Source organism: Theropithecus gelada, chromosome 16, assembly GCF_003255815.1.
Source record: "Theropithecus gelada isolate Dixy chromosome 16, Tgel_1.0, whole genome shotgun sequence".
NCBI lineage: Eukaryota > Metazoa > Chordata > Mammalia > Primates > Cercopithecidae > Theropithecus > Theropithecus gelada.
Window position 1 is genome coordinate 12,270,167 of NC_037684.1, and position 17,024 is coordinate 12,287,190.

The 17,024-nt window shown below is 39.3% G+C and overlaps 1 protein-coding gene across 6 annotated transcripts in view; it reads left to right on the forward strand.

Moving 5' to 3' along the window:
- Positions 1 to 17,024, forward strand: part of BCAS3 (BCAS3, microtubule associated cell migration factor) — a 707,187-nt gene that overhangs the window by 98,923 nt on the left and 591,240 nt on the right. The gene's annotated exons all lie outside the window — the stretch shown is intronic.

Consider the following 17,024-nt stretch of genomic DNA (forward strand, 5'->3'; position numbering starts at 1 on the left):
AGTTTAAAGGATAAATTTAGTTGTTCAATGGAATCCTTCTAGAAAATATTTTTCTCAGGGAAAATGATCAGTTTTAGTATACTTTTGCATAAAATCTTCACGTTCAAGACATAATCCTTAACATCAAAAGAGTAATTTCTTTATCAGTTGGATTTTTATTTGCCTCTGGGTCTATTTTTGGACCCAGGCAGAAGCTGTTTCTGTTTTATGTCTTGAAAAATCCTTAAGGCTGATTTCTGAGCTTAAATCCTATGGTTTAAATGAGTTTACAATGGTGTGTGTGGTGGGGGATATTATTTAACATTTTCTGACAAGCAAATGCTTTTGAATTTTGTTGCGTGGGAGAGGAGTTGGTGACTTGGTAGTCAAGCCCATTTTCATTACTTTAATTGTGCGATTTATTAGGATTTTAAGCTTTTTATAAATGTTTTAGTGTTATGGGACAGAATTAAAAGGATTTAGAATAAAAGGAGTTTAACAAAAGGACTTTGCAACAGGATTGCAATAGTTTTTATATTTGATGGATTTGGCTAGCCGCTTTTCATTTCAATCATCATGGTACATTCTGTTAAATGCTGTAGAACAGGTGTGTGTAACGTCATTCTCTCTACTGTACATGCAAATAAACACACAATTTTATATATAAAAAGTTAATCCGTTGCAATTTGGAGGATTATGTTATGGGAGGGTGATGACTCCATTAGGCATCATGAAGAATGAAGAGTACATGCTATTTGTACTGCATGAAAAAACAAGTTAATAGCTACAATGTTCATGAGATGTAGAATTTTTATGTGGACACTTTTATTCAAGATATCCACAATAAAATTATTTAAATGAAAATTAAGATTTTGTTACATTGTTTTCTGACTCTGAAATGAGAATTTTTTTTACTGGATGGTCTGCCTTATATAAAGTTGGAAGTTTAGTTAGTATCTGTTTCTTGTAGATTCTGGTCTTTTCTACTTGCATGGACTTTCTAGTAACTGTGTTGGGGCTTATTGCCATTCTCAGTATAGGGCTTTTATTTTGTAGTTTAAAATTTTAGCTTCTTTGATTATCCATAAACTTTATAAATTTTTAGTAAGTATTACAGGCCTAATCTAGAGAGCAAAGTTTGCTGAACTGATATACTTCAATAGGTGAGTGAAAACTACTGGAGTTCTTCAGTTCAGGTTTGAGAAAAACAATCACAACATCCTTGCCAGTATTATTTGCATTTTAAAAACTTGATGTTTCATTCATCAAAATATCAAATTGGTATGTATAATACAGGTACAAACTGTAAAGACCTTGGAAGGACCAGTAAGTAGAAGGAAAATAGGTATTGTTAAAGGTGAAGGCAAAATATGTAGGAGTGAAGAATTGGCTCTGTATAGATGAAGTTCAGTTATAATTAATCTGGAACATAAATATTATGGACTGTGGGCCTGTTAATTTTTAACTTATGCTTGGATCAAAGGTAATATTGGTAACTGTGAAATCTGATTTGTTTAGCAGGAGTAATGGTACACAATGTACAGTAAATTATGTTTGAACAAATCTATTCTTGATGCTTTCTCAATACACAATCACAGATTTGTTTAAAAGATGTAGGCACTGATTATTATATAATTATAAAATATTTCAATAACTATAGTTTTATTCATAAACATTAGTTGTGTTTGTAGTTTTTTGTTTGTTTTTTGAGATGGAGTCTTGCTCTGTCGTCCAGGTTGGAGTGCAGTGGCGTGATCTTGGCTCATTGCAGCCTCTGGCTTCCTGGTTCAAGCAATTCTACCTCAGACTCCCGAGTAGCTGGGATTACAGGCACGCACCACCATGCCTGGCTAATTTTTGTATTTTTACTAGAGACAGGGTTTCACTATGTTGGCCAGGCTGATCTTGAACTCCTGACCTCAGGTGATCCACCTACCTTGGCCTCCCAAAGTGCTGGGATTACAGGCATGAGCCACCGCACTCGGCCTTAGTTTTGTTTTTCTTTTAGAGGTGAAGATCTTGCTGTATTGCCCAGGTTGGAGTGCAGTGGCTATTCACAGGTATAATCATAGAGCACTATAGCCTCAAACTGCTGGGCTCAAACATCCATTGTAGATACCATAGTCTGGTGTCTAAGAAATGATAGAACTTGTCTTAACTTAATTTTCAGTCTTATAATCACAATTAAAAAGTATTATATTATGTCAAGTCACAATCTCAGTGTATTACCATTAACCTTTCCTTCTTTGGATTAAACCTCATTATTTTTGGAGGAATCAATTAACATGGATTGTTAATGTTACAAATGCTTTTTACTAACCAGGTGTGGTGACTCATGTCTGTATTCTAGCTCTCTGGGAGGCTGAAATGGGAGACTCACTTGAGGCCAGGAGTTTAAGACTAGCCTGGGCACAGAGAGAGACCTCCATCTCTACAAAATATTAAAGAATTAGCTGGGCATGGTGGCGCATGCCTGTAGTACTAGCTACCAGGGAGGCTGATGAGGAAGGATCATTTGAGCCCAAGAGTTAGTGACTGGAGTGAGCTATGATGTCACCACTGTACTGCAGCCTAGGTGACAGAGCAAGACCCCATCTCTAAAAAACAGACACAAAAAATGCTTTTTATCACCCAGCCTAAGAAATAAAACAAAGAGTTTTGAAGTCCTTTGGCTACATCTTCCAAATATTTTTTTCTTTCTAAACCCGTAAGAGTTAAATCCCTATCCTGAAATTAGTGTTTATCTTTCTTATGTATTTATGTATCCATGTCTCCATGGATATTTGTCATGTTGAAATACCATCCCTGGCTGGGCGCAGTGGCTCACGCTTTTAATCCCAGCACTTTGGGGGAATGAGGTGGGCGAATCATGAGGTTAGGAGTTCGAGACCAGCCTGGCCAACACAGTGAAACCCGGTCTCTACTAAAAATACAAAAATTAGCTGGGTGTGGTGACAGGTGCCTGTTATCACAGCTACTCAGGAGGCTGAGGCAGGAGAATTGCTTGAACCTGGGAAGTGGAGGTTGCAGTGAGCCGAGATCTTGCCACTGCACTCCATCCTGGGCGACAGAGCTAGACTCCATCTCAAAAAAAAAAAAAAGGCTGGGCGTGGTGGCTCACGCCTGTAATCCCAGCACTCTGGGAGGCCGACACGATCCCTCATGATCCCTTATGAATAGATTAATGCTCTCCCTAGGGAGTGAGTGAGTTCTTACTCTGTTAGTTTCCAGAAGAGCTGGGTGTTACAAAGACCCTGCCCAGCCATTTGGGATGTGATCTCTGCAAATGCTGGCTCACTTCTGCTTTGTGTTATGAGTTGAAGCAGCCTGAGGCCTTCATCAGATGCTCAGTATTGAACTTTCCAGCCACCCGAAGTGTGAGCCAAGTAAACCCCTTTTCTTTAGACTACCCAGTCTCAGGTATACTGTTATGACAACACTAACTGGACTGAAACAATGTGTGTGACTGCTTTATTTTTTTATTTTTATTTTTTCCCATCTGCTACCCTAGTGTGACTGTGTTAGATATCTCATCTCAGTGGAATCATGTAATATTTATCTTTTTGTGATTGGCATATTTCACTTATAATGTTCTCAAGGTTCATCCGTGTGGTAGCATGTGACAGAATTTCCTTCTTTATTTTTATTTTTAATTTTTAATTAATTAATTTACTTTTTTAAGATGGAGTCTTATTCTGTCGCCCAGGCTGGAGTGCAGTGGCACGATCTTGGCTCACTGCAGCCTCCGCCTCCCAGGTTCAAGCAGTTCTCTGCCTCAGCTTCCCGACTAGCTGGGATTACAGGCGCCTGCCACCATGCCCGGCTAATTTTTGTGTTTTTAGTAGAGATGTGGTTTCACCATCTTGGCCAGGCTGGTGTTGAACTCCTGACCTCATGCCTCCCAAAGTGCTGGGATTACAGACTTGAGCTACTGTACTTGACCTTTATTTTTATTTTTTATTTTTCGATAAGTTATTGGGGGTACAGGTGGTATTTGGTTACATGAGTAAGTTCTTTAGTGGTGATTTGTGAGATTTTGATGCATCTGTCACCTAAGCAGTATACATTGTACCACATTTGCAGTCTCTTATCCCTCGCCCCCATCTCACTTCCCCTCCAAGTCCCCAAAGTTCACTGCATCATTTGTATGCCTTCACATCCTCATAGCCTAGCTCCCAGATATTAGTGAGAACATATGATGGTTGGGTTTCCATTCCTAAGTTACTTCACTTAGAATAAAAGTCTCCAGTCTCATCCAGGTCACTGCAAATACTGTTAATTCATTCCTTTTTATGGCTGAGTAGTATTCCATCGTACATATATATATATATATATATATATATATATATATACACACACACACACACACACACACACGAGAGTTTCTTTATCCACTCATTGATGGGCATTTGGGTTGGCTCCATGATTTTGCAGTTGTGAATTGTGCTGCTATAAACATGCGTGTGCAAGTATCTTTTTTGAATAATTATTTCTTTTCTTCTGGTTAGATACCCAGTAGTGAGATTGCTGGATCAAATGGTAGTTCTACTTTTAGTTCTTTAAGGAATCTCCACACTGTTTTCCACGGTGGCTGTACTAGTTTACATTCCCACTAGCAGTGTAGAAGTGTTCCCTGATCGCTGCATCCACGCCAACATCTACTGTTTTTTGATTCTTTGATTATGGCCATTCTTGCTGGAGTAAGGTGGTATTGCATTGTGGTTTTGATTTGCATTTCCCTGATCATTAGTGATGTTGAGCATTTTTTCATATGTTTGTTGGCCATTTGTCTGTCTTCTTTTGAGAATTGTCTATTCATGTCCTTAGCCCACTTTTTGATGGGATTGTTTTATTCTTAATGATTGATTTGAGTTCATTGTAGATTCTGGATATTAGTCCTTTGTCAGATGTGTAGATTGTGAAGATTTTCTCCCACTATGTGGATTGCCTGTTTGCTCTGCTGACTGTTCCTTTTGCTGTGCAAAAGCTCTTTAGTTTAATTATGTCCTAGCTACTTACCTGTGTTTTTATTGCATTTGCTTTTGGGTTCTTGGTCATGAAATCTTGCCTAAGCCAATGTCTAGAAGGGTTTTTCCAATGTTATATTCTAGAATTTTTATAGTTTCAGGTCTTAGGTTTAAGTCCTTAATCCATCTTGAGTTGATTTTTGTGTAAGGTGAGAGATGAGGATCCAGTTTCATTCTCCTACAGGTGGCTATCCAATTATCCCAGTACCATTTGTTGAAAAGGGTGTCCTTTCCCCTCTGTAAGTTTTTGTTTGCTTCATTGAAAATCAGTTGACTGTAAGTATTTGGGTTTATTTCTGGATTCTCTACTCTGTTCCATTGGTCTGTCTGCCTATTTTTATACCAGTACCATGCTGTTTTGGTGACTGTGGCCTTACAGTATGGTTTGAAATTAGGTAGTATGAGGCCTCCAGATTTGTCCTTTTTGCTTAGTCTTGCTTTGGCTATATGAACTCTTTTTTCATTCCATATGAATTTTAGAATTGTTTTTTCTAATTCTGTGAAGAATGGTGGTGGTATTTTGATGGGGATTGCTTTGAATTTGTAGATTGCTTTTGGCAGTATGGTTGTTTTCACAGTTTGATTCTACCCATCTATGAACGTGAGCATGGGATATGTTTCCATTTGTTTTTGTCATCTGTGATTTCCTTCAGCAGCGTTTTGTAGTTTTCCTTGTAGAGGTCTTTTGACTCCTTGGTTATGTATATTCCTAAGTATTTTATTTTATTTTTTTTGCATCTATTGTAAAGGGGCTTGAGTTCTTGATTTCTTTCTCCTCTTGGTCGCTGTTGGTGTATAGAAGAACTACTGATTTGTGTACATGAATTTTATATCCAGAAATATTGCTGAATTCTTTTATCAGTTCTAGGAGCTTTCTGGAGGAGTCATTAGGGTTTTCAAGGAAAACGATCATATTGTCAGCAATCAGTGACAGTTTGACTTCCTCTTCACCGATTTGAATGCTCTTTATTTTTTTCTCTTGTCTGATTGCTCTGGCTAGGACTTCCAGTACTGTGTTGAAGAGGAGTGGTGAGAGTGGGCATCCTTGTCTTGTTCCAATTCTCAGAGGGAATCCTTTCAACTTTTCCCCATTCAGTATTGTGTTGACCGTGGGTTTGTTATAGTTGGCTTGAATTAGATTAAGGTATGTCCCTTGTATGATGATTTTGCTGACAGTTTTAATCATAAAGGGGTGCTGGATTTTGTCATGCTTTTTCTGCATCTGTTGAGATGATCATGTGATTTCGTTTGTTTGTTTGTTTGTTTGGCGGAGTCTTGCTCTGTTGCCCAGGTTGGAGTGCAGTGCTGTGATCTTGGCTCCCTGTAGCCTCTGCCTCCCGGGTTCAAGCAATTCTTGTGCCTCAGCCTTCTGAGTAGCTGGGATTACAGGCATGCGCCACCACACCTGGCTAATTTTTGTATTTTTAGTAGAGACAGAGTTTCACCATGTTGGCCAGGCTGCTCTTGAACTCCTGACCTCAAGTGATCCACTCACCTCGGCCTCCCAAAGTGTTGGGATTATAGGTGTGAGCCACCACTCCCTGCCGTGATTTTTGTTTTTAATTTGGTCTATGTGGTGTATCACATTTGTTGACTTGCGTATGTTAAACCATCCCTGCATCCCTGATATGAAACCCACTCGATCATGGTGAATTATCTTTTTGATATGTTGTTGGATTCGGTTAGCTAATATTTTGTTAAGGATTTTAGCATCTGTGTTCATCAAGAATATGGGTCTGTAATTTTCTTGTTTGGTTATATCCTTTCCTGGTTTTGGTATTAGGGTAATGCTGGCTTCGTAGAATGAATTAGGGAGGGTTCCTCCTTTCTTTCTCTTGTGGAATAGTGTCAGAACGATTGGTACCAGTTCTTCTTTGAATGTCTACTGGAATTCTGCTGTAAATCTGTCTGGTCCTGGACTTTTTTTTGTTGGTAATTTATAAAATTACCATTTCAATCTCACGGCTTGTTATTGGTCTGTTCAGGGTATCTAAGTCTTCCTGGTTTCAGCTAGGTTCTATTTTTCCAGGAATTTATCCTTCTTTTCTAGGTTTTCTAGTTTACTTGCATAAAGGTGTTCATAGTAGTCTTGGATGATCATTTGTATTTCGTGTCAGTTGTAATACCTCCTGTTTCATTTCTTAGAGAGGTTATTTGGATTTTCTCTCTTCTTTTCTTGGTTAATCTTGCTAATGCTCTATCAATTTTATTTATCTTTTCTAAGAACCAGCTTTTTGTTTCTTTTATCTTTTGTATTTTTTTTTTTTCAATTTCATTTAGTTCTGCTCTGATCTTGGTTATTTCCTTTCTTCTGCTGGGTTTCGGTTTGGTTTGTTCTTGTTTCTCTAGTTCCTTGAGGTGTGACCTTAGAATGTCAGTTTGTGCTCTTTCAGGCTTTTTGATGTAGGCATTTAGGGCTATAAACTTTCCTCTTAGCACCACCTTTGCTATCCCAGACGTTTTGTTTTTGTTTTTATTTTATTTTTTTGAGACAGAGTCACACTCTGTTTACCAGGCTGCAGTGCTGAGGTGTGATCTCTGCTTACTGCAGCTTCCACATACCAGGTTCAAGTGATTCTCCTGCTTTAGCCTCCTGAGTGGCTAGGATTAAAGGTGTGTGCCACCATGCCCAGCTAATTTTTTGTATTTTTAGTAGAGATGAGGTTTTGCCACCTTGGCCAGGCTGGTCTTGAACTTCTGGCCTCAACTGATCCACCCACCTTGACCTCCCAAAGTGCTGGGATTACAGGCGTAAGCCACCATGCCCGACCATTTTCCTTCTTTTTTAAGGCTGCATAATCCATTTCAATGTACCACCTTTTCTTTATCCATTCATCTATCAGTAGACTTTAGGGTTGCTTCCATCTGTTGTCTATTATGAATAATGCTGCAGTGAACATAGTTGTGCAAGAGTTTGCTACATTTGTTTTTACTTTTAATTTTTTTTTTTTTTTGTGGGGTGGGAAACAAGATCTTGCCATGTTATCCAGGCTGGCCTTGAGCTCCTGGGCCCAAGCAATTCTCCTGCCTAGCCTCCTGAGTAGCTGGGACTGCAGGTGTGTAGCACTACACGTGACTACATATATTTATTTATTTACTTTTAATTTATTATACTTTAAGTTCTGGGATTCATGTGCAGAATGTGCACGTTTGTTACATAGGTATACACATGCCATGGTGGTTTGCTGTGCCGGTCAACCTGTCATCTACATTAAGTATTTCTCCTAATGCTATCCCTCTCCTAGCCCCCCACCTCCGACAGACCCTGGCGTGTGATGTTCCCCTCTCTGTGTCTGTGTGTTCTTATTGTTCACCTCACACTTACGAGTGAGAACATGTGGTGTTTTAATTAATAAGCTTTATTTCTTAGAGCAGTTTTAGGTTCACAGAAAAATTAAGCAGAAAATAGAGTTTTCCAGCCTGGGCAACACGGCGAAACGCCATTTCTGCAAAAAATACAAAAAGTAGCCAGGCATGGTGGTGTGTGCCTGTTGTCCCAGCTACTCAGGAGGCTGAAGTGGGAGAATCACTTGAGCCAGGAGGTGGAAGTTTCAGTGAGCTGAGATTGCACCACTGCTCTCCTGCTTGGGTGATAGTGGGAGAGCCTGTCTCAAACAAACAAGAACACATAGAATTTCTGTATACCCCAACCCTACCCAGGCACTACCCACTTCCCACTTTTTGCATCATAGTGGTACGTTTGTTACAAGTGATGATCCTACACTGACACATTATTATTCCCCAGAGTCCATAATCGACATTAGGATTCTCTTGGTCTACATTCTAGAAATTTTCACAAATGTGTAATGATATATTTCACAAATGTATAATGAAATAATAACCCACCATTTTAGCATCATACAGAAAAGTTTCAGTTAAAACTTAAAACTTAGAAGTCCTTAAAATTCCTCTGTGCTCTATTCATGTTTTCCTCCTAATTCCTGCAGCCATTGATCTTTTTCCTGTCCCCATAGTTTTGTCTTTCCCAAAATGTCATGTAGTTGGTAACATACAGTATGTAGCCTTTTTATATTGACTTCTTTCAATGAGCAATATGCATCTAACATTCCTTCACTTCATTTTATGGCTTGATAGCTCATTTCCTTTTAGTTGTTGTTTGGATATATTACAGTTTATTTATCCATTCATCTGCTGAAGAACATGTTGGTGGCATCCAAGTTTTGGCAATTATAAATAAAGCTGTCATAAACATCGTGTGTAGGTTTTTGTGTGGACAAACGTCTTCAGTTCGTTTTGGTAATTACCAAGGAGTGTGATTTCAGCATTGTGTGGTAAGAGTATGTTTAGTTCTGTAAGAAACTGCCAGACTCCTCCAATGTGGCTGTGCTATTCGGCATTCCCATTAGCAGTCTGGGAAAGGTGCTACTTGCATGCTCTTCAGCATTTGGTGTTGTCAGTGTTCTGGAATTTGGTCGTTCTAGTAACTGTGCAGTGGTACCTCATTGTTTTAGTCTATAATTCCATAATAACAGATTTCCTCCATTTTCTTCTTTTGTTAAACTTGTTTTAGCTATTCTAACTCCCTTACCTTTCCACAGAATTTTAGAATACTCGTGTTTCTAATTGCAAAAAATTCTGCCGGATTTTTGGTAGGAATTACATTAAACTTCATATCAGTTATGTATCTCCATGTATTTAGGTTGTCTTTTGTTTCTTTTATCAGCATTTAGTAGTTTTCAGTACAGAAGTCCTGTACATGTTTCATCGATTTATACTTCAGTATTTACATTTCTTTTGAACAAGTATAAGTGCTACTGTATTTTAAGTTTCAATTTTCATTTGTTCATGATAGTATATATTTTTGTATGCTGATCTTATAGCTTGTGACTTGCTGAACTAACTTATTCTAGTTTTTTAAAAAAATTTTTTTGTTGATTCCTCTGTAATTTTTATGTAACCAATCATGCTATCTGTAAATGGGGAGTTTTATTTCTTCCTTTCTGATCTGTATGACTTTTACTTTGTTTGCTGCCTTATTGTACTGGATAGAACTTCCAGTACTCTATTGAACAACAGTGGTGAGAGTGGACACGCTTGCTTTATATCTGACCTCAGAGGAAAAGCATTCAGTTTTGTATGATGTTAGCTAAAAGTTTTTGTGTTAAGTTATATCATTTAATACCTGGAGCAACCAGTTGAATTCCTGATCCTATAACAATCTGTTTCTTCTCTGGTAGCTTGTAGAAGCATTTGTTTGTTATCACTGTTTTGAAGCAATGTACTCTGATACTGGTCTGTTTCATGTACTGTGCTAGGACCTGAAGAAGCTGATAAAGTCATAGTTTTTTGTTTTGGGGAAAGTTTTTGAATTATTTCATGGGTGATTTTCTCCTGTTTTCTCTGTTCTCTCTTTGGAACGTCTGTCATCTCTATATTGGCTGTTTGAGTCCATCCCTTTCAATTTCTTGTGTGTGTGTAAACATGCTCTTTTCTTTTTTCTTTTTTTTTTTTTTGAGACGGAGTCTCGCTCTGTCACCCAGGCTGGACCGCAGTGGCCGGATCTCAGCTCACTGCAAGCTCCGCCTCCCGGGTTCACGCCATTCTCCGGCCTCAGCCTCCCGAGTAGCTGGGACTACAGGCGCCCGCCACCTCGCCCGGCTAGTTTTTTTTGTATTTCTTAATAGAGACGGGGTTTCACCGTGTTAGCCAGGATGGTCTCGATCTCCTGACCTCGTGATCCGCCCGTCTCGGCCTCCCAAAGTGCTGGGATTACAGGCTTGAGCCACCGCGCCTGGCCAACATGCTCTTTTCTTCTCTTGTGTTTTTGCTCTTCTCTCTGGGAAATTTTCTTAAATTTGCCTCTGATTCTTGTGTTGAGTTTAAAAACAGTATGTGCCTTACCCCAAGGATTATAAATCATGCTGCTTTATAAAGACACATGCACACGTATGTTTATTGTGGCATTATTCACAATAGCAAAGATTTGGAACCAACCCAAATGTCCATCAATGATAGACTGGATTAAGAAAATGTGGCACTTATATACCACGGAATACTATGCAGCCATAAAAAAGGATGAGTTCATGTCCTTTGTAGGGACATAGATGAAACTGGAAACCATCATTCCGAGCAAACTATCACAAGGACAGAAAACCAAACACTGCATGTTTTCATTTATAGGTGGAAATTGAACAATGAGAACACGTGGACACAGGAAGGGGAACATCACACAGCGGGGCCTATTGTGGGGTGGGGAGAAGGGGGGAGGGATAGCATTAGGAGATATACCTAATGTAAATGATGAGTTAATGGGTGCAGCGCACCAACATGGCACAAGTGTACATACGTTGTGTACTTGTACCATAGAACTTAAAGTTATAAAGATAATAATAAAAAATAAAAACAATATTTTCCTGCCTGTAATCCTAGCACTTTGGGAGGCCAAAGCAAGCAGATCACCTGAGGTCAGGAGTTTGAGACCAGCCTCTACTAAAAATACAAAAATTAGCCTGGCATGGTGGCATGTGCCTGTAGTCCCAGGTACTTGGGAGGCTGAGGCAGGAGAATCGCTTGAATCTGGGAGGCGGAAGTTGCAGTGAGCCAAAATCACGCCACCGCACTCCAGCCTGTGCAACAGAGTGAGACTCTGTCTCAAAAAACAAAAAATCTATATATATATTTATATATTTATGTAAATATAAAGACACACACACACACACATATCCTTGTTTTTGTCATTCTTCAAGAGCTCTCTTTTATTCTCAAAGCATCTTTTTTTTAGTTCTTATTTTGTTCTATGTCTGCAGTATCTTCTCTTACATCATGGAAATGATTAATGACAATTTTTAATTTTTATTGTGTTCTTCCTGTGTAGTATTAGATACTTTCCAGATGACTGTTAATCCTTGGCTGTTTGCACATAATTGTCAGTGGCAAACTGAAAAGCTAATTGAAAACACTGCATATCTGTTTGTCGACTTTTTGTTTTTTTGAGATGGAGTTTTATTCTTGTTGCCCAGGCTGGAGTGCAGTGGTGCCGTCTGGGCTCACTGCAAACTCTGCCTTCTAGGTTCAAGCAATTCTCCTGCCTCAGCCTCCTGAGTGGCTGGGATTACAGACACCTGGCTAATTTTGTATTTTTAGTAGAGACGGAGTTTCAGCATGTTGGCCAGGCTGGTCTTGAACTCCTGACCTCCGCCTCGGTCTCTTAAAGTGCTGAGATTAGAGGTGTGAGCCACTGTGCCTGGTCTATTTGTTGACTTTTAACTTTGTTGTGAGGTGCTTTGGTTGTGTTGTTTGTTTGTTGGAACCCTCTGATGGATAGTATATTTTCGTCTTTCCTCTTAGACTTGTTAACATGTCTCAGAGAAGACTTACAAGTGCCCACCTAAAGGATAAGGTTCTGGTGCTAGCGTCCTGGAAGCACCATGGGAAAGGTGACAGGAAGGATGATGAAGGGCTATTTCAATATTACGTATTAATGTTGTCATTTAATCTTCTTCACTTTTTTGTTTGGCATTCACCTTTACCCAGTGTCCTTCTGTCTGTCTCTAGAGAGTAACCTTTCAGCCTTGTGCTGGGAATGGGGAAGGTGAGTTGCCTGACAGGGTAAAAGTCTTACATCAATGTGTTTTTCAGATAGCCAATATCAAATCTAGTCTTCTTTATTTTAGCTTCGTCTCCCATCAAATCCAGTACCTGGTATTATCAGTTATTGTGCCTTTTAAAGATTCTTCGATGTAAAGTACTTCGGGTGTCAGGTTTTCCCCCCATGCACTACCTTGAACTTTTACTTAAGATTGCTAAGTCAGTCATCAGTCATCTGTTTCCAAAACTTGTTGGGATTATATGTTTTTAAAGTACATTTAATTTAATTTTTTTTCCTAGCATTTTCTGAAGGTATAAAATGAAATTCATGTCTTCAGTCTACCATCTTTTTTTTTTTTTTTGAGATGGAGTCTCGCGCTGTTGCCCAGGCTGGAGTGCAGTGGCCGGATCTCAGCTCACTGCAAGCTCCGCCTCCCGGGTTTGCGCCATTCTCCTGCCTCAGCCTCCCAAGTAGCTGGGACTATAGGCACCCGCCACCTTGCCTGGCTAGATGTTTTGTATTTTTTAGTAGAGACGGGGTTTCACCATCTTAGCCAGGATGGTCTTGATCTCCTGACCTCGTGATCCGCCTGTCTCAGCCTCCCAAAGTGCTGCAGTCTACCATCTTAACTCAGAAGTTGAAACAACCATTTAGTTGTTTCTTCTGGCATTTGCCTTCTTATTTAAAAACAAGGGAAAAATTTTTGGGGAAATTTGTATATTCACATGGTTTGAAAATGAAAAAGCATAAAGTATATAATGAAAAGTTTTTTCTATCTTTCATTTTTTTTCCTTTTTCCTCTCATAAGTGGCTATTAAGATTTTTTTTTTTTTGAGACGGAGTTTCACTCTTGTTGCCCAGGCTGGAGTGCAATGGCATGATCTCGGCTCACCACAACCTCTGCCTCCCGGGTTTAAGCGATTCTGCTGCCTCAGCCTCCCGAGTAGCTGGGATTACAGGCATGCACCACCACTGGCTAATTTTTTTGTATTTTTAGTAGAGACAGGATTTCTCCATGTTGGTAAGGCTGGTCTCGAACTCCTGATCCACCCACCACGGCCTCCCAGAGTGTTGGGATTACAGGCATGAACCACCGTGCCCGACCACTATTAGGATTTTTATGTATCCTACTAGAGTTTGTATATGTGTGTGTATATGCAAGTCTTTTTTTCTCTTCTTTATAAAAAAAAGGTAGTATATCGGCTGGGCCTGGTGGCTCATGCCTGTAATCCCAGCACTTTGGGAGGCCAAGGCGGGTGGATCATGAGGCCAGGAGTTCGAGACCAGCCTGGCCAACATGGTGAAACCCCATCTCTACTGAAAATACAAAAAATAGTTGGGCATGGTGGCAGGTGCCTGTAATCCCAGCTACTCTGGAGGCTGAGGCAGGAGAATCATTTGAATCTGGGAGGCGGAGGTTGCAGTGAGCTGAGATCATGCCATTCCACTCCAGCCTTGGGGAGACTCTATCTCAAAAACACACACACACACACACACACACACACACACAAAAGGTAGTTTATTATTCTGCATCGTCCTATTGTTGTATGTATTCCTTTTTTCCACTTTATATCTTCTTTTCCGTTCCATGTTTTTACAGAGTAATTCATTCTCTTGTTTTGCAGTGGTAGGAAATATTCCATTATAACTTGAAGTTTTCCATTCTTGCTATTATAAACAATGCCGTTGTGAATAATCTTATATACAAGTTATTTCTCTCATGTCTGAGTATATGTGTAGGATGAACTTCTAGCAGTGACTTTTCGGATTAAGGAGTATTTGTATTTCAATTTTGATTACTATGGTGAGAAAATTTTATCAAATTTTTGGATTTTTTTGAGGAGCTCTTAAATAAGTGTCAATGTACATAGTTAAATTTAGTTATATAGTCCTTTTTATTTTAGCTTCATCTCCTGTCACATTTAGTACCTGGTATTATCAATTATTGTGGCTTTTAAAGATCCTGTGATGTAAACTAATTTGAGTGTCAGTTTTTTTTTCCCCCTAAGCACTACCTTGCACTTTTACTTAGGACTGCTAAATCAGTCATCAGTCTGACTTAGCAGGCTTAAGTGAATACACACACACACATACACACACAGTTTTAAAGATATATAGTTATAATATATAAATATATGTATATAAATGTAGTTATAAATTTTTAAGTAGAAAATTTCTGACTTATTTAAAGACAGTGTGAATAGTGTGATGATCCCTAAGGAACCCACCAGTCATCATTTTATGGCTATTCTTGTTTCATTAGCATTTATTTCCTTCCCTCCAGATTATTTTGAACCCTTCCCAGATGTCATATCAGTTTATTGGTTAACATTTCCTTACTTATTTCTAAAAGATTAGGTATCTTAAAAATGTAACCATAGTATTGTAGGGGAGGAAAACTTCTCTAACCTCTCAGGGTTTCTGGCTGGGCCAAAAAATTAAACTGACATAAGAGAAATTAACAGGAGAAAAGCATACAAATTTTTATTTCATAAAATTTACATGTACATATGTGTCCGAACAGAGAAATGAAGACTTAAGGAAGTGGCGGCCAGGCACCGTGGCTCACACCTGTAATCCCAGCACTTTGGGAGCCCGAGGCAGGTGAATTGCCTGAACTCAGGAGTTCGAGGCCAGCCTGGGCAATATGGTGAAACCCTGGCTCTACTAAAATACAAAAAATTAGCTGGGCGTGGCGGCATGCGCTTGTAATCCCAGCTACTCGGGAGGCTGAGGCAGGAGAATAGTTCGAACCTGGGAGGCGGAGGTTGCAGAGAGCCCAGATCTGCCATGGCACTCCAGCCTGGGTGACAGAGCAAGACTCCATCTCAACAAAAAAAAAAAAAAAAAAAAAAAGAGAAGTGGCTCAGCCTAAGCTCTTTTTTTTGTTTTTGTATTTTGAGATGGAGCCTTGCTCTTGCTCTGTGCCCCAGGACGGAGTGCAAGCGTTGGCATGATCTTGGCTCACTGTAACCTCTGCCTCCCAGGTTCAAACTATTCTCCTGCCTCAGCCTCCTGAGAGGCTGGGATTACAGCATGCAAGCGTTGGCATGATCTTGGCTCACTGTAACCTCTGCCTCCCGGATTCAAGCTATTCTCCTGCCTCAGCCTTCCGCGGGGCTGGGATTACAGTGCCCGCCACCACGCCTGGCATATATATATATATATTTAAACTAGAGATGGGGTTTCACCATGTTGGCCAGACTGATCCTCGCACTCCTGACCTTGGCCTCCCAAAGTGATCCACCCGCCTCGGCCTCCCAAAGTGCTGGGATTACAGGCATGAGCCATCGTGCCCAGCTTCGGCCTAAGGTCTTACATGCTAGGTTGAACAAAGAATGACGTTTATGGAAAAGTATCTGGGAAGATAAGGGCTAGTTTAACAATGTTCATTTATACAGATTTCTTTCATCCTGGCCTTCACATCTCTGGTGGTTAAAATGTTCCTTCCTGGTGTGTAGGAAGGTCATCTTTCACTTGGGGGCTTCCTTTCAGGAATCAAAGAGCCAGTCAGAGTGTCTTTCTTACATCTACTGTTTTTCAAATGCCTTTAGCTCAAAATAATCAATATGCCAAAGAGGCATATTTTGGGGTGATTTGTCCCGAACTCCTTATCATTATCAATATAGTTATCATTATATCATTATCATTATCAATATCATCATTATAGTTTTCATTATCAATATAGTTTTAAGGAACCTCTGTCATGTGTGAGGTTGAACATTAAACTTCATTATCTTTTTTTTTTTTTTTTTTTTTTTTTTTTTATGAGACAGATTCTTGCTCTGTCATCCAGGCTGGAATGCAGTGGCACAATTGTAGTAAGGTCCTCTTACTTCAGCCTCCTGAGTAGCTAGGGCTACAGGTGTATGCCACCATACCCAACTAATTTTTTGTTTTTATTTTTTGTAGATACAGAGTTTTGCCCTGTCTCAAGTGATCCTTCTGCCTCAGCCTCCCAAAGTTTTGGGAGTACAGGCGTGAGCAGACACAGAGCACCTTTTCATATGATTCAGAACCATTTATATTTCCTGACTTTACTTTTTTTGCTTCTTGTTCGTATTATATTGGTCTTGTATCCTGTAATATTGTTGAGTTCACTTATTATTATTATTATGTGGACTTAGGACTAGATGGGAGCTGCAACTATGGATATTCTTGTGTTGTTACTGCTGTTACTAGGAAAACTCTGAACCATTACCTGTGACATTTGCTGTAGATCTTTTGTAGATGATCATTATTAGGTTAAAAAAGGTATTTTTGTTATATTTTTTATTCTTATGATTAGGTATAGAGTCTAATTGAATGCTTTTTCTGCGTCTGCTGAAATATTAACATGATTAATTACGTTAATATATTTTATAATGCCAAACTATTACTGTTGCTTGGGTAAATCTAATTCGGTTATGAGAATTTTTTTTTTTCATATATGTTGCTATTTAGTTTGCTGATATTTTGTTTAGGATTTT